General features: G+C 41.2%; 1 protein-coding gene across 3 annotated transcripts in view; it reads left to right on the plus strand.

The window, feature by feature from the left end:
- man1a2 (mannosidase, alpha, class 1A, member 2) overlaps nt 1-15,429 on the plus strand; it is a 253,330-nt gene that overhangs the window by 3,929 nt on the left and 233,972 nt on the right. The window contains exon 2 of one of the 3 annotated variants that reach the window (XM_070893499.1): nt 5,413-5,551. The exons of the other annotated variants lie outside the window; for them this stretch is intronic. The gene's annotated coding sequence lies outside the window, so the exon portion shown is untranslated. The remainder of the gene's footprint in view (nt 1-5,412; nt 5,552-15,429) is intronic. 3 annotated transcript variants of the gene reach the window in all.

A 15,429-nucleotide genomic window follows, 5' to 3' on the forward strand; every position in this document is an offset into this window, starting at 1 on the left:
AGACAAAGGTCTTCCACCAACCTGACCCTGCCACACAGCACTGCCCCCCCAGTCGTCAAGATCCACAGCTTGGCCTTGGACAATGTGGACCACTTTCCATACCTTGGAAGCCTATTATCAGCAATGGCAGATATCGACGACGAGGTTCAACACCGCCTCCAGTGCGCCAGCGCAGCTTTCGGTCGCCTGAGGAAGAGAGTGTTCGAAGATCAGACCCTCAAATCTGGCACCAAGCTTATGGTTTACAGGACTGTTGTGATACTAGCCCTCCTGTATGGCTCAGAGACGTGGATCATATAAAGTAGACACCTCAAATCACTGGAGAAGTACCACCAACGATGTCTCCGCAAGACCCTGCAAATCCCCTGGGAGGATAGACGCACCAATGTTGGTGTTCTCGATCAGGCCAACATCCCCAGCATCGAAGCACTGACCACACTCGACCAGCTCCGTTGGGCAGGCCACATTGTTCAAATGCCCGATACAAGACTCCCAAAGCAAGCGCTCTACTCTGAACCCCTTCACGGTAAGCAAGCCCCAGGTGGGCAGAGGAAACGTTTCAAGGGCACCCTCAAAACCTCCTTGATAAAGTGCAACATCCCCACCGACACCTGGGAGTCGGAGGAAGAGCATCCGGGGAGGTGTTGAGCACCTCGAGTCCTGTCGCCGAGAGCATGCAGAAAACAAGCAAAGGCAGCGGAAGGAGCATGTGGCAAACCAGACTCCCCACCCACCCTTTTCTTTAGCGACTGTCTGTCCCACCTGTGCCAGAGACTGTAATTCCCATGTTGGACTGTACAGTCACCTGAGAACTCACTTTTGTAGTAGAAGCTAGTCTTCCACGATTTTGAGGGATTGCCTATGATGAATCCTAAATATGTGCTCTCTTGTTAATAATTCACCAACAGTCGCAACAATCTTTCACCATTTTACCCTCAAAATCTTTCATAATCTGGAAAATTTATTTGATCCTCATTTATAACCTCTTCCGATGACAAAACTCTGACATTTTAATTACTTCGTCATAACTTTAAAAAAAAACCTTGTATTTTTTGATGCCTTTCATGACTTAAGGTTGTCCCAAAGTGATTCACAGTCATTTAATTACATTTTGAGGTGTAGTCACTGTTGGTGTTTGTAGGAAAATACTGCGGCAATCTGTGTAGAGCAAGGTTCCACAAACTGCAATGAGATGGATGACAGGTTGATCTGTTTTGATGGTGTTACTTGAAGGATGAATGTGGACCAGGACACTGGAAGGACTCGCTCTTCAAAAAATTGACATGAGAATTTTTTCATGCCTATCTGCAGACAGACATGTTATCTTAAAAAATAACATTCTGATCATATAACAATTTATCAGGACTGCAGTGAAGTGTCTACCTAAATTATGTGCTCAACTGCTGTACTGTCCCTTGAAATCACAATTTTGTGACTGAAAGATAAGAGTTTTACCACTAAGCCAAGCCAAGCTAACTTATCATTTCTCATTCCTGGTATAATTCTAGTGAATATCCATTGTATACTTTCTATCGCTCCAAATTCCTTCCCTTGATGGGATGCTCAGAACTGCACATGATACTACATCTCTGGTCTGATAAATGTCTTGCCCAAATTCAATATAATTTATTTTTATTATTTTTATATTTAGTGCCTTTATCTATAAAATCTGGAATCCCTTTTGTGTTTTATTATAAGAACATAAGAAATAGGAGCTGGAGTAGGCCATATGGCCTCTCAAGCCTGTTCAGCCATTCAATAAGATTATGGCTGAACTTTTACATCAACTCCACTTTCCCACCCTATCACCATTATCCCTGATTCCCTAAGTGCCCAAAAATCTATCGATCTTAGTCTTTAATATACTCAATGAGCATTCACAGCCCTCTGAGTGAAGAAATTTCTCCTCATCTCGGTCCTAAATAGCCAATCCCTTATCCTGAGACTATGACCTCTACTTCTGGACTCTCCAGCCAGGGGAAACAACCTCTCAGCATCTACCCTATCAGACACTCAAGAATTTTATGTGTTTCAGTGAGATCACCTTTCATTCTTCTAAACTTCAGAGAATATAGGCCCATTCTATTCCATCTCTCCTCATAGGACATCCCTCTCATCCCAAGAATTAATCTAGTGAACCTTTGTTGTACCCCCTCTAAGACAACTTTATCCTTCCTTTGGTAAGGAGACCAAAACTGTATACCGTACTCCAGGTGTGGTCTCACCAAAGCCCTATATATTTGCAGCAGGATTGTCTTATCCTTATACTCCAACTCCCTTGTAGTAAAGGCTAACATAACATTTGCTTTCCTAATTGCTTGCTGTACTTGCATATTAACTTTCCATGATTCATGTACAAGGCACCTGAATCCCAACATTTACTAGTGTCTCACCTTTTTAAAAATATTCTGCTTTTCCATTCTTTCTACCAAAGTTGATAATTTCACATTTCCCCACATTATACTCACTTAACCAGCCTATATCCTTTTGCAGCCTCTTTACTTCCTCCTCACTGTTTGCTTTCCCACCTAACTTTGTATCATCAGAAGACTTGGATATATTACACTCGGTCCCCTCATCGAAGTCATTGGTCTAGATTGTAAATAACTGAGGACCAAGTACTGATCCTTGCGGCACCCCACTAGTTACAGCCTGTCATTCTGAAAATGACCTATTTATTCCTACGCTCTGTTTTCTGTCCATTAACAAATCCTTAATCCATGCTAGTATATTACCCCCAATTCCATGAGCCCTAATCTTGTGTAACAACCTATTGTGTGGCATCTTATTGAATGCCTTCTGAAAATCCAAATACACTCCATCCACTGGTTGATCCTTATCTACTCTGCTACTGACACCCTCAAACAAATCTAATAGATTAGTCAAACACAACTTCCCTTTCATAAAATCGCGAAGACTCTACTTAACCATATTGTGATTTTCCAAGTGCTCTGTTGTAAATATTATGTCTTCTATATCTACACCCCAGATTTCACTCTTCCTCCACTGTGATGATCTTGCTGTTTAGGGTGTACCTTCTTTCGCTGCTGTTTCCCCAAAAATGTACTTAACACATCACTGCATTGAATTGCATATGCCCATTTGATAAACTGTCTGCCATTATGCATTCCAGCTCACAATTTGCCATGCCCCCTAATTTGATATCAGCAAATTTTGATATCATTCCTCTTGTGTCTGATCTAAATCATTTATATAAATGGAAAACAAGAGGCTCCAGCAGAGGTCCTTTGCAATTGTTTAAACTCTTCTCACAATGAGTTTTAGTTTTCAGTTGGTTTAGCGCTAAATGGAATAACTTGCATTAAATAACCCTGCCACTGGGAGGAAAAATAGAATGATAAAATAATATTGATAACAACCATGTCTAAGTCTGCAACCAGGAACTGGCCACTCAGGAAATGTGCAAATTGCTGTTAGCATTGTTGAAGGGCTTGTTTTTCCTATTCTCGTTTTCCCCCACCCCCCCACCAAATCTCTCTTGAATATGATATGTTGGAACCCTGTTGGATTTTTGTTTGGGGGTGGGGGGGGAGGAGGTGGAGAGGCATTCCAGCCCTCTTCTCACCCAATATCTTCACATGCTTACTTTCCAGCTGGATAGCAATGATAACAGCTTGTATTTATATAGTGGCTTTCAATCAACAAAATATTATGGCAGAGGCTATGGAGTGTGGAGTACAGGAGAAATTTAGGCGAGGTGACAAGTATGGTCAAATAGCTACGTATTGCAGAGGTCTTCGAAAGTCGGGATAGATAGCAGATCAAAGAGGTTTAGAAACTAAATTCCGGGCTCCAGAAGGATGTGGCTGAAGGCTTTGACATCAGTAGTGGGTGGAGGGACAGGATACATTTAATGGACCAGAATTTGAAGAGCAAAGTGGTGAACAGTGGGACCAGAGAAGATTTTAGTGGATAGGAAGTAGTGAGGCTGTGATTGAATCTAAGGGTCAGAATCTGATGCACTGGAAGGGTGGGGAGCCAGCAGACATTGGCAAGGACATGGGTATAGATGTGCAGGATAAAATGTTGACCACAAATTTTGCCACAATAGATTTATACCCATCATAGTAATTTTATTCTAAAAATCCATTATTTGTGATGCAAGACTGTTTCTATTAAAGTGTTTCAATTACAAATTGCAAGTAGCATGTAAAATGAAGCATTAGCTCCTAAACCAAGTCATACATTTTCACCTGTTTTTACAGTATTTACTTAAAATATTAACATTTTGCACTAAGGATGTGTATTCTGGGACCTTTCAAAAATGCAATAAATTGTCACAATGTTCAGTAGGAAATTATATTCTTTATTGAACATAAAATAGAGAAGTATGAGTTTTGAGTTTAAAATAAATGTGAAAAGGGGTGAGATTGATTCATAAAAATTGTATTAATGGCAGAGCAAGCTGACTGGATTGAGTGGCTTTCTCCCCTCCCTAAATGTTTAAGTTCATAAAATGATCAGTCCTCAAAGGGTTGAATTACATTGATGTCGTCCCACAATGTAAAAGGTAGATTTTTGCTGGATTTGTAACAATGAGAATTGCATCTCAACTCAGATGAGTGCAAGTCTCTCTCCCTTCTCCTCCACTTTGCTTCCTGTGTTCAAAGATCTCCTAATCTATTCCTAAATTATCTTAGTTCTCTTCCTCCACTCATCCCAGCAAATATCTTTCCTTTTGCTTGGGTCCATCTTGTTGTCGTCTTCCGTGCTCTGACGTATTCTTTTTTTTAAGACATTGTTGAGATCTTAAATGAAGCTACATTTTCTCATTATTCTGTTTTGTTATAAAATGCAATTTGCTTTCCACTCAGAGAATTGTATTTTAAGCAACATTTTGAGCTGTGATTTAAGTGGGTTTCATGCAGCCGGCAGCAAATAAATATTGCTCACCAGATTAGTTTAGACCGGCATGATGTCAACATGTAGACTTTGTGCTTCGACATTGCAAAGTGCTGTTTTTTTTGAGAGAACAGCGCACTTGAACTATCTCCTGTGACCTGGCTTTCAGGGCAGAGGAGCCTTTGGTGTACATTGTCATTGGTTCATCCTTTGCCTACAGGTTTATGGCTGTCTGTCATAGTGAGAGGGACTTGGTACCTACTGCACTAACTCCAAGCCTCCAGTGAGTTTGTGTCCAAGGCCTTGGAGTGATAGTCAGAACAAGTGTGTTACATTGAGTGTTTCTTAAGTGAAAGAAGAAATAACTATAAAGGCTATTTTAGTGGATTAAAAATAAGTTGTTTTAACCAGAAAAACTTAATATACGTTTTAGGATCTGTAAATGCAGGATTGCCTATCCTGTATTACTCTTGAAAGGGTTTGTCTGCAGTGATTTAATTTTTGCTGCTAGGCTCTTAGTTATACTTACCTGTTTTTGTTTTCTTTTAGGAACATTAGATCTGTTTCATTTTTCTTTAACACTAGAACACAGTGCAAAACTCTGGATCAACAAACACATGGGATAAACAGGATATTTAAAAGTTGAAGTATGGACTTTATCCCATAAATGAGAAATACTGAAGCATTCGTAAGTAATAGAGTCACGAGTGAATTGTGTAGATTCTACCTTGGATGTAGGGCAAATTCCATGCTGAACATCTAACATTTTAGCATTCTAGTAATGCTGCAGTGTAGTTTTAGTATTATCAGTGCTTTTAGAGGCAGCTTTCATTTTTCTCCAGAGGAATTTGACTAACACATTGCCAATCCTATGAACAGTTACTGAAGATCAAAATTGGGCATGTTTTTGAGGGGCTGTAAGCATTTTAAAAACATTTGGTTATCACCTTGAACTTTAAATGCATCAATTTAGGTTCAGGTCCAGTCCACAACGATGGGATTACAATTTCTGCTCTCTGTTGGTCTTAAAGGAAAATGTCTTCCATGCTCTAACATGAAAATTCTTCTTCTTGAATATAAACTAAATTGTGATTTTGATACCAATAATGGAGATGTATTCCCCACTTCAATTCTGTATTTGTCAGTTTGGCAGATGTAGAAGCTTTTTTCAATGATTAGTAAGGCTGCAAAGTAGGCCTTGCTGGAGTACATGTTTAAATTACAGTTTTGCAGCCAGTGCTAGAAATGGAATCTAGCAATGACAAATGGTTAAAGGCATTTTGAAGGAGTGCCTGTTGAAGTTCTAGGGATTGGGACAGTAGTCCCAGTCTCCTTTGGTGAACACATTTTGAAAAAGAATGATTGCCCCTAGTATAAATAGGAACAAAGTCTATCCAGTATACTCGCCCTAATGTCTCAATGGTGCCAGATTTGTGTTCTGGCCTTTTTCATAGTTTTTCTGAGAAATAATAATGTTCACTGAAGTGTAGATGGACTATTTAAAAAAAAAAACATTTAGAATTTGTCACTTGTGTTTCAGATTTGTAATAATATTTCTGAACCTTTACTTGGTATCATAAGAACTTTACTTGGTATCATAAGTCCATCTGTATAATTCAAAGTGAGAAAATAACATGCATCCATCTGGTTCCAAGTCTAATTTTTTCATGGACTTACAATTGTCTGTACGTCTTTTGAGAACAGAGGGACTGTGGAATAAAATCAATACAACTGTTTCGAATTACAACACTGATAACCAAATAACTTTTAACTGTGTGGTGGTTGAAAAATACATTTCTAAAATTCTGAAGATATTTGTGGGAGATATGAAGGAAGGGAATTTTAATTTTGTATTTTCTATACTGGTTTCTGCCAATCATTGAAGCGGTTTGATACCAGAGAGCAGAAATCAGCACTGCGACTACAAAATTTGCAGTGATTGTAAACATAGACTCCAATGATCACACAGTAATAAGTCATATTATGTACTGTAGTTACATTATATATGATTCAGTCTGAGAATGTGCACTCCTGGATATTGCAATCTTAAATTTTTCCAATAAAAAGATAAGCTCCTGATCATCCTACAATGGGAAAACAAGTAGCCACTCTGATTTACAACAGTGTATAATATTGAAACATTAGAACAGGAAATTTGTTTTGCCTTGTAAAGCATACCCAGAAATACATTATTGGAGGTTGTTAGTTAATCGTACCACTGCTCTGTGTATTTTGCCCAGTTCTCAGTGTTACAGAATGATTCTTTGCTGCTACAGTGCACAGTGTTAAAAGTGTTACAACATTTTGTTGATTGCTGAGCATATTTTGGTGGCGTACAGAAATTTCTCATTCCTGTCACTGAGATAAAAACAATGTCCTGGATTTTGCCGTTAGCGGTGAGCGAACAGCACTCATCGTTCATTATACTTAGACTTGCTCACAGACATTTTCTGGGCTTTTGCACTGGAAGTTGCGATAATTAGAAATGCAAAGCAGCGTGGCACCCTCTACAGGAGATCTGGGTCCTGTGTAAATAGGAAAAGCAATGGTCTCCTTAACCATAACAGATTGAGGAATCCTTACTGAGACACGCAGAGTCTGAACCAGGAAGTGTAAGTTAGAATATTTAATTCACTGCCAAATCATGTACAGAAAGCAAAATAAAGAAAGGGAAAGAAAGATGGGATTAAGAGAGATACATAAGAGACAAAGAAAAAGTATAACATTTTCTTTAATTAAAAAAAAATCCACCAATAATAATTTGAAGGAATAAGACTCCATACTTGTAAAAGTTCATTTTCAGTGCCAGATAGGTTGTTTTGCATTAATTAAGACTTATCACACCATTAAAAATTCACTTAGATTGGAATGAACAAGCCCTAACTTTTTCTGGTGTGTTTAGTGACTATCTATCATGTAAGCGGCGTGCTGCGGCCCGGCCCAGAAATCGGTGCGGTCCCGACCTGCAAGGCCATCAGCAGGCCAGGGCCATTGGAGGGAGCAGCGTGCGGCGGCATGCTACTTCAGGGAGCAGCACGTGCTGCTGCAGGAGAGCGACGGCTGCGAAGCCAGGTCGCTGATTGCAGTGCGGGCAGGCACAGCAGGAGGGGCGAAGGAGCGACAAGAGTCCGTAGAGGGATGTGACCGGGGCCCAGGAGAGGCGTGGGCCCAGGGGCAGCACGGGCCAGCCCACACTGCGATATGTGTGTGCGCTCGGTCAGTGCAGCAGAGCTGGTCTCCAGTTAGTCTTGGTTAATCCTTGCCACTGGACCAAGACCTAGCTCTGTCAAGCCCGTGTGGTGGCTGGTGTGCAACGGCTACCACACAAAAAAAAAAAATCCAAGCACAGGCATCTTTCACCCTTCACGATGTAGTTCGGGATCTGGAATATTAGGTCCTTCATTGAAATACCCGTGAACTCATACCTTTTTGGGATGGAAGCAAGTCATCCTCGCTTCGAGGAACTGCCTATGATGATGATGATGATGATCATGTAAGTACCCAAATTCACGATGTATGTATTTCAATGCCAAGGCATTTGACAAGGTGCCATATAAAAGGTTGCTGCACAAGATAAAAGTTCACGGGGTTGGGGGTAATATATTAGCATGGATAGAGGATTAGCTAACTAACAGAAAACAGAGAGTAGGGATAAATGGTTCATTCTCTGGTTGGCAACCAGTAACTAGTAGGGTGCTGCAGGGATCAGTGCTCGGACCCCAACTATTTACAATCTATATTAGCGACTTGGAAGAAGGGACTGAGTGTAACAGAGCCAAGTTTGCTGACGATACAAAGATGGGAGGGGAAGCAATGTGTGAGGAGGACACACAAAAATCTGCAAAAGGACATAGACAGGCTAAGTGAGTGGGCAAAAATTTGGCAGATGGACTATAATGTTGGAAAGTGTGAGGTCATGTACTTTGGCAGAAAAAAATCAAAGAGCAAGTTATTATTTAAATGGAGAAAGATTGCAAAGTGCCGCAGGACAGCGGGACCTGGGGGTACTTGTGCATGAAACACAAAAGGATAGTAAGGATAGTATGCAAGTACAGCAAGTGATCAGGAAGGCCAATGGTATCTTGGCCTTTATTGCAAAGGGGATGGAGTATAAAAGCAAGGGAGTCTTCCTACAGCTATATAAGGTATTGGTGAGGCCACACCTGGAATACTGCGTGCAGTTTTTGGTTTCCATATTTACAATAGAATATACTTGCTTTGGAGGCAGTTCAGAGAAGGTTCACTAGGTTGATTCCGGGGTTGAGGGGGTTGACTTATGAGGAAAGGTTGAGTAGAATGGGCCTCTACTCATTGGAATTCAGAAGAATGAGATGTGATCTTATCGAAACGTATAAGATTATGAGGGGTCTTGACAAGGTGGATTCAGAGAGGATGTTTCCACTGATGGGGGAGACCAGAATTAGAGGGTATAATCTTAGAATAAGGGGCCACCTATTTAAAACAAAGATGAGGAGGAATTTCTTCTCTGAAGGTTGTAAATCTGTGGAAATTGCTGCCTCAGAGAGCTGTGGAAGCTGGGACATTGAATAAATTTAAGACAGAAATAGACAGTTTCTTAAACGATAAGGGGACAAGGGGTTATGGGGAGCGGGCAGGGAAGTGGAGCTGAGTCCATAATCAGATCAGCCATGATCTTATTGAATGGCGGAGCAGGCTCGAGGGGCCGTATGGCCTACTCCTGCTCCTATTTCCTATGTTCTTATGTTTTTATAGCGCAGCTTCTGGAGGAGCAGGACAACTCTGCAGCAACGTCCTGATTTCCGATTTACTGTGAAAGTGCGGTCACTGGAAGTTGCTGTATGACTTGCTCTTTAATAATGGTGAGCACTCTTAATCTCAGCGTTACAACTACTGCAAAATCTGGGCCATTGGTTTTACATTTGTATTTTGATTCTGTTGATAGTTGAAACCCATCTTGCACATCAGTTCTGTGTTTCTGCTCAGATGGACTAGTATAAATGGAGAATTTGTCAAGAATTTATTGGCTCCGATAAAGAACTTTCCTCCCCTCGCCTCCCCCACCACCCAAAAAAACTGCTGAGGCTAGGTACAGATTGATTGATGGGTGGAACAGACTCGATGGGCTGATTGCCCTGCTCCGATTCTACGTTCCTCATTGCATCACAATATCAAGATATTTTCAATTGATATAAATAAACAATTGAATATCTACCAGATAAACATACTCGCACTCATTACGCGAGTATAACTCACTAAGGGCTGGAAATTGGTCTTTTGGTGATGGTGGATTTTTTTCGGCATTTTTTGCCTAAAATAACGTTAAAAATAGCGCTATTTTTTAAAGTGGTAAAATTGGCAACAAAATGCACCTGACGGTAAAAATTGGTGTTGCATGAGGATTCGCGGTTGCCAACTTTAGTCCAGTGCCGATTACCACGAAAAAGACAGGCCCTGGGAGGAGGGAAAACACACACAAAAATTGCAAAAAAATCACAAAACATTCACAAGACACTTATCTAGTGAATCGCTGAAAAAGAATTAAAAAAATAAAAACTTTTCTCGGGCATTTTTTTTCTTCCTAACTACGGGTGCGCCGAACGGGCAATTTTAAGCAGTTGCATTTTTTTTGCCGTTGCATGCCGGCGGTCTGCTTTTCAGCGGTATTTCAAAACCGCCAGCGCACAACTTTGGCCAATATAGGTAAGTACCATTTACCGTCAAAAAAGGCAAAATATCGCCGAAAAAATGGGCGCAATGCTGGCCAATTTGTAGCCCTAGGTTCTCGATCTGTTTATATTGAACAGTTCCGGGTAATCTATTACAAATTAAGTTGTAAAATTGTAGCCATTATATTAATAATAGAAGAACATTCTGCTGCTGATACTCGTAACAATTACAGCCAGCAAAGGAAATGTTGCCTTTTACTGTTTTTTTTCCCCCAAGGTGGATGACCTCACATTTTCCGACATTGTATTCCATCTGCCAAACCTTAGCCCAATCGCTTAACCTATCTAAATCTCTTTGCAGCCTCTCTGTGTCCTCTACACAAACCGCTTTCCCACTAATCTTTGTGTCATCAGCAAATTTTGTTACACTACACTCTGTCCCCTCTTCCAGATCATCTATGTATATTGTAAACAGTTGTGGTCCCAGCACCGATCCCTGTGGCACACCACTAACCACCGATTTCCAACCTGAAAAAGACCCATTTATCCCAACTCTCTGCTTTCTGTTAGCCAGCCAATTCTCTATCCATGCTAATACATTTCCTCTGACTCCGCGTACGTTTATCTTCTGCCGTAACCTTTTGTGTGGCACCTTATCAAATGCCTTTTGGAAATCTAAATACACCACATCCATCGGTACACCTCTATCCACCATGCTCGTTATATCCTCAAAGAATTTCAGTAAAGTAGTTAAACATGATTTCCCCTTCATGAATCCATGTTGCGTCTGCTTGATTGCACTATTCCTATCTAGATGTCTCGCTATTTCTTCCTTAATGATACCTTCAAGCATTTTTCCCACTACAGATGTTAAACTAACCGGCCACACCTGGAGTATTGTGTACAGTTTTGGTCTCCTAACTTGAGGAAGGGCATTCTTGCTGTTGAGGGAGTACAGTGAAGGTTCACCAGACTGATTCCCGGGATAGCGGGACTGACATATCAAGAAAGACTGGAACAACTGGGCTTGTATTCACTGGAGTTCAGAAGAATGAGAGGGGATCTCATAGAAACGTTTAAAATTCTGACGGGTTTAGGCAGGTTAGATGCAGGAAGAATGTTCCCAATGTTGGGGAAGTCCAGAACCAGAGGTCACAGTCTAAGGATAAGGGGTAAGCCATTTAGGACCGAGATGAGGAGAAACTTCTTCACCCAGAGAGTGGTGAACCTGTGGAATTCTCTACCACAGAAAGTTGTTGAGGCCAATTCACTAAATATATTCAAAAAGGAGTTAGATGAGGTCCTTACTACTAGGGGGATCAAGGGGTATGGCGAGAAAGCAGGAATGGGGTACTGAAGTTGCATGTTCAGCCATGAACTCATTGAATGGCGGTGCAGGCTCGAAGGGCCAAATGGCCTACTCCACCTATTTTCTATGTTTCTTAAAACCTATCTCTTTAACCAAGCTTTTGGTCATCTGCCTTAATTTCTTTTGTGGCTCAGTGTCAAATTTATCTGTTTGTCTTGTAACACTTGTGAAGAGACTTGGGATGTTCTACTTCGGTAAAAGCGCTATATAATTGAAAGTTATTATTTTAACACAAATAAATTGCCAGTGGCTTTACAAATAAATATTAGATGTTTTTCCAGTTTTTGTGCTTTTATAGATGATGATGTCTCCCAAATTCATGCCCATCTTTCTGCATGTTTGTATCTTATCAGTCAGGTTTTTGTCACTGCTACAGCAGCGAAACGGCTGTTGTCAAAGGGACAGTTAACTTCCTCTGTGCTTCATCCCTCCCTCGTCCTCCTCAACCTCCCTGCAAACTTTGACACTGTCAATCACACCATTCTCCTCCTTCACCAATATCTTCTCTTTCCACCTCTTTACTGCTACCTTTGGAGCACCCCAAGAGCCTATCCTTGGCCTCCTTTTCTTTCTAGTCTACCCCATGGCAAATAGATATGAGGATATAAAATTTTTGAATTTTATAGCACAGAAGGAGGCCAATCGCACCTATGCCAGCTTTCTGGAAAATCCCTTTCCCATACTTTATAATTTTATTTTAACAAATATTGTTCACTTTCCTTTTAAACACTAGGAATGTCCTTGGATATTGTAATAAAATGAATGGTAAGTGAAGTAGTGCCTCCAATTGTAGATATCTTAATGCCAAACTGATTTATTAATCATTTACATCAATAAAGCATGGTAATGAACTTAAGGACTGAAGTTGAAAGTTTAGGTACTTCGTTATATCTACACTTGTTTATATTCTGATTAACTGATTTTGCTGCAAACTCTTTGACAAATTGGGAATCTGTCTTTGTTATAGAATTTTAGAGTGCAGAAAGAGACAATTCAGCCCATTATAACAGTGCTAAATTGTCTCTTAAGCTGTCAGACTGCTTGTCCGACATCCAGTTCTGGGTGAGCAGAAATTTTCTTCAATTGAATATTGGGAAGACCAAAGCCGTTGTTCTGGGTCCCCAACACAAACTCCGTTCCCTCGTCACTGACTCCATCCCTCTCCCCAACTTCTGTTTGAGGCTGAACCAGACTGTTCGCAACCTTGGTGTCATATTTGACCCTGAAATGAGCTTTCGACCACATATCCGCAGCATAATTAAAACCGCCTATTTCCACCTCCCATAACATTGCCCATCTCCTCCCTTGCTTCAGCTCATCTGCTGCTGAAGCCCTCATCCATGCCTTTGTTACCTCTAGACTTGACTATTCCAACGCACTCCTGACTAGCCTCCCACATTCTACCCTATGTAAACTAGAGGTGATACAAAACTCGGCTGCCCGTGTTCTAACTCGCACCAAGTCCTGCTCACCCATCACCCCTGTGCTCTTGACCTACATTGGCTTCTGGTTAAGCAACGCCTCGATTTCAAACTTCTCATCCCTTATTTTCAAATGCCTCCATGGCCTCGCCCCTCCCTTTCTCTGTAATATCCTCCAGCCCCACAACCCCCCAAGATGTCTGCACTCTAATTCTGCCCGTTTGAGCATCCCTGATTATAATCGCTCAACCATTAGCGGCTGTGCCTTCTGTTGCCTAGGCCCTAAGCTCTGGAACTCCCTGCCTAACTCGCTCTGTCTCTCTACCTCATTTTCCTCCTTTAAGACACTCCTTAAAACATACCTCCTTGACCCTCACCTGCGTTAATTTCTACTTCCGTGGCTCGGTGTCAGCACCTTGGGACATTTCTCTACATTAAAGGCGCTATATAAATACAAGTTGTTGTCTGGCTCTCTAAAAGAGCTAACCACTTTGTTCCATTTGCCTGCTATCGCCTTGTACCCTTTTAACATTTTCTTTTTTCAAGTATTACTCCATTTTCCTTTCAAATGTTTTTATGGATTCTAGTTCCACCACTGTTTGTGGTTGGATATTCCATGTCCCAGCGACTCTCTTCAAAGTTAAAATTCTAACCTCTTCTTTCATTTAGTTCTATGATGATCTTAAATTTCTGGCCAGTGGAAATGGGTTTTCCTGATTTGCCTAATTAAGAAACAAGAATCTTTATTTTTCATTATTATTAATTGATTGCTGCAGACTTGGTTTCTTTGTTGGCTCACAAATCTGGCTGAAGGTTAAAGGCGGTTAAAGGCAGTTTCAGGTGTGCCTGTCATCTGCTAAGAGGCTGGCTGGTTCCAATCACACAAACAAATGGCTCTGGGGGTTGAAATATGCAATTATTATCAGACGATATCAGTGACTTTTTTTATGCTCTCTCAGATCAGTAAATTGTCATTTGTGAAATAATTTATAGAGGCTGTGAAAGAGACGAACCTAGTTGATGATCCACCTCTTGGGAGGAAGAGGGGGAGGTTTTCTTGCAGCAGGCATGTCATCCAAGCTCCTTGATGGTGCTGATAGCTCCATATCAGGCGAAGAAATATATTAGTCAGCATTTGGGCAGTTCAGCATTTCTTGTGTAAGTGCACAGGTTAAAGCTTTGGGCTAGACTTGACCCCACAATTTTGCGCTATGGTCCCTGGTCCGCATTCAGCTTTTCAGGGTGTTAGTGAGTTGAGGTTTTTATTATTTTGCATACTGGAAAGTTGTAAATGAAATATAATCTAGTGGAATTTGGTGTGCTAACTTTTTTGCTCCTGCTAGGTATATATTAGCAGTAGAAATTGATTTGTAGATTATAGATTAAGCTACACAGTCTGATAGTGGTCATTATCTGAAGACTGGGATGACACGAGAGCTCAGGTAACAAGTGTGTTCTTTTAGAATCTGAACAATGCATTGCCAGATATTGTGTGTTTTTGGAGGCACTGCCTATGATTTATATGGACACAGCAAGGACTCACTTATGGGAGTGTTCCTTGGTGATGATCGTGAGAAATATCTAGTGCAGCTTGAAAATTAAATAATTTTTGAATGGATTATACATCTTGTTATAATTAAAATGTAATTTATGTACAGGTTGAGCGTCCGAAATCGTGAGTTCTGAAATCCGGACACCGCGCCGATCCGTGGCGGGGCTGTCCGGAATCTGGAAAATGCTCCGAAATCCAGGCACCCTCCCAAACCAATTGCAGCCATGAGCTGGGCCCAGGGAAAGTACAAAAAACAAAAACTCTCAAAACCCCCACCCACTAAATCGCCGAAAAAGAATCAAAAAAACAAAAACACCAACCCACCTCTTCTTGCAGGTCTTCACACCCACAGGCACCGCTGCTCCTGGGTCCCTATTGCAGGTCCACCCCCTGGGCGTCTTCCCTCGGCCAGAACATGGGCGCGCCAAAACTTCAAAGCACAGCGACCGTGGCACACCCAGCCTTGCACACCGGCGGTCCGCCTAAAACTGCCAGTGCAAGACCCCGGTGCAACTCTGCAATTTCCAAGCGGCACAACAAAACAGCAGTCCGAAAAGTAATAGACTGTCCAGTCAG

Source organism: Pristiophorus japonicus, chromosome 11 (assembly GCF_044704955.1).
Source record: "Pristiophorus japonicus isolate sPriJap1 chromosome 11, sPriJap1.hap1, whole genome shotgun sequence".
Lineage (NCBI taxonomy): Eukaryota > Metazoa > Chordata > Chondrichthyes > Pristiophoridae > Pristiophorus > Pristiophorus japonicus.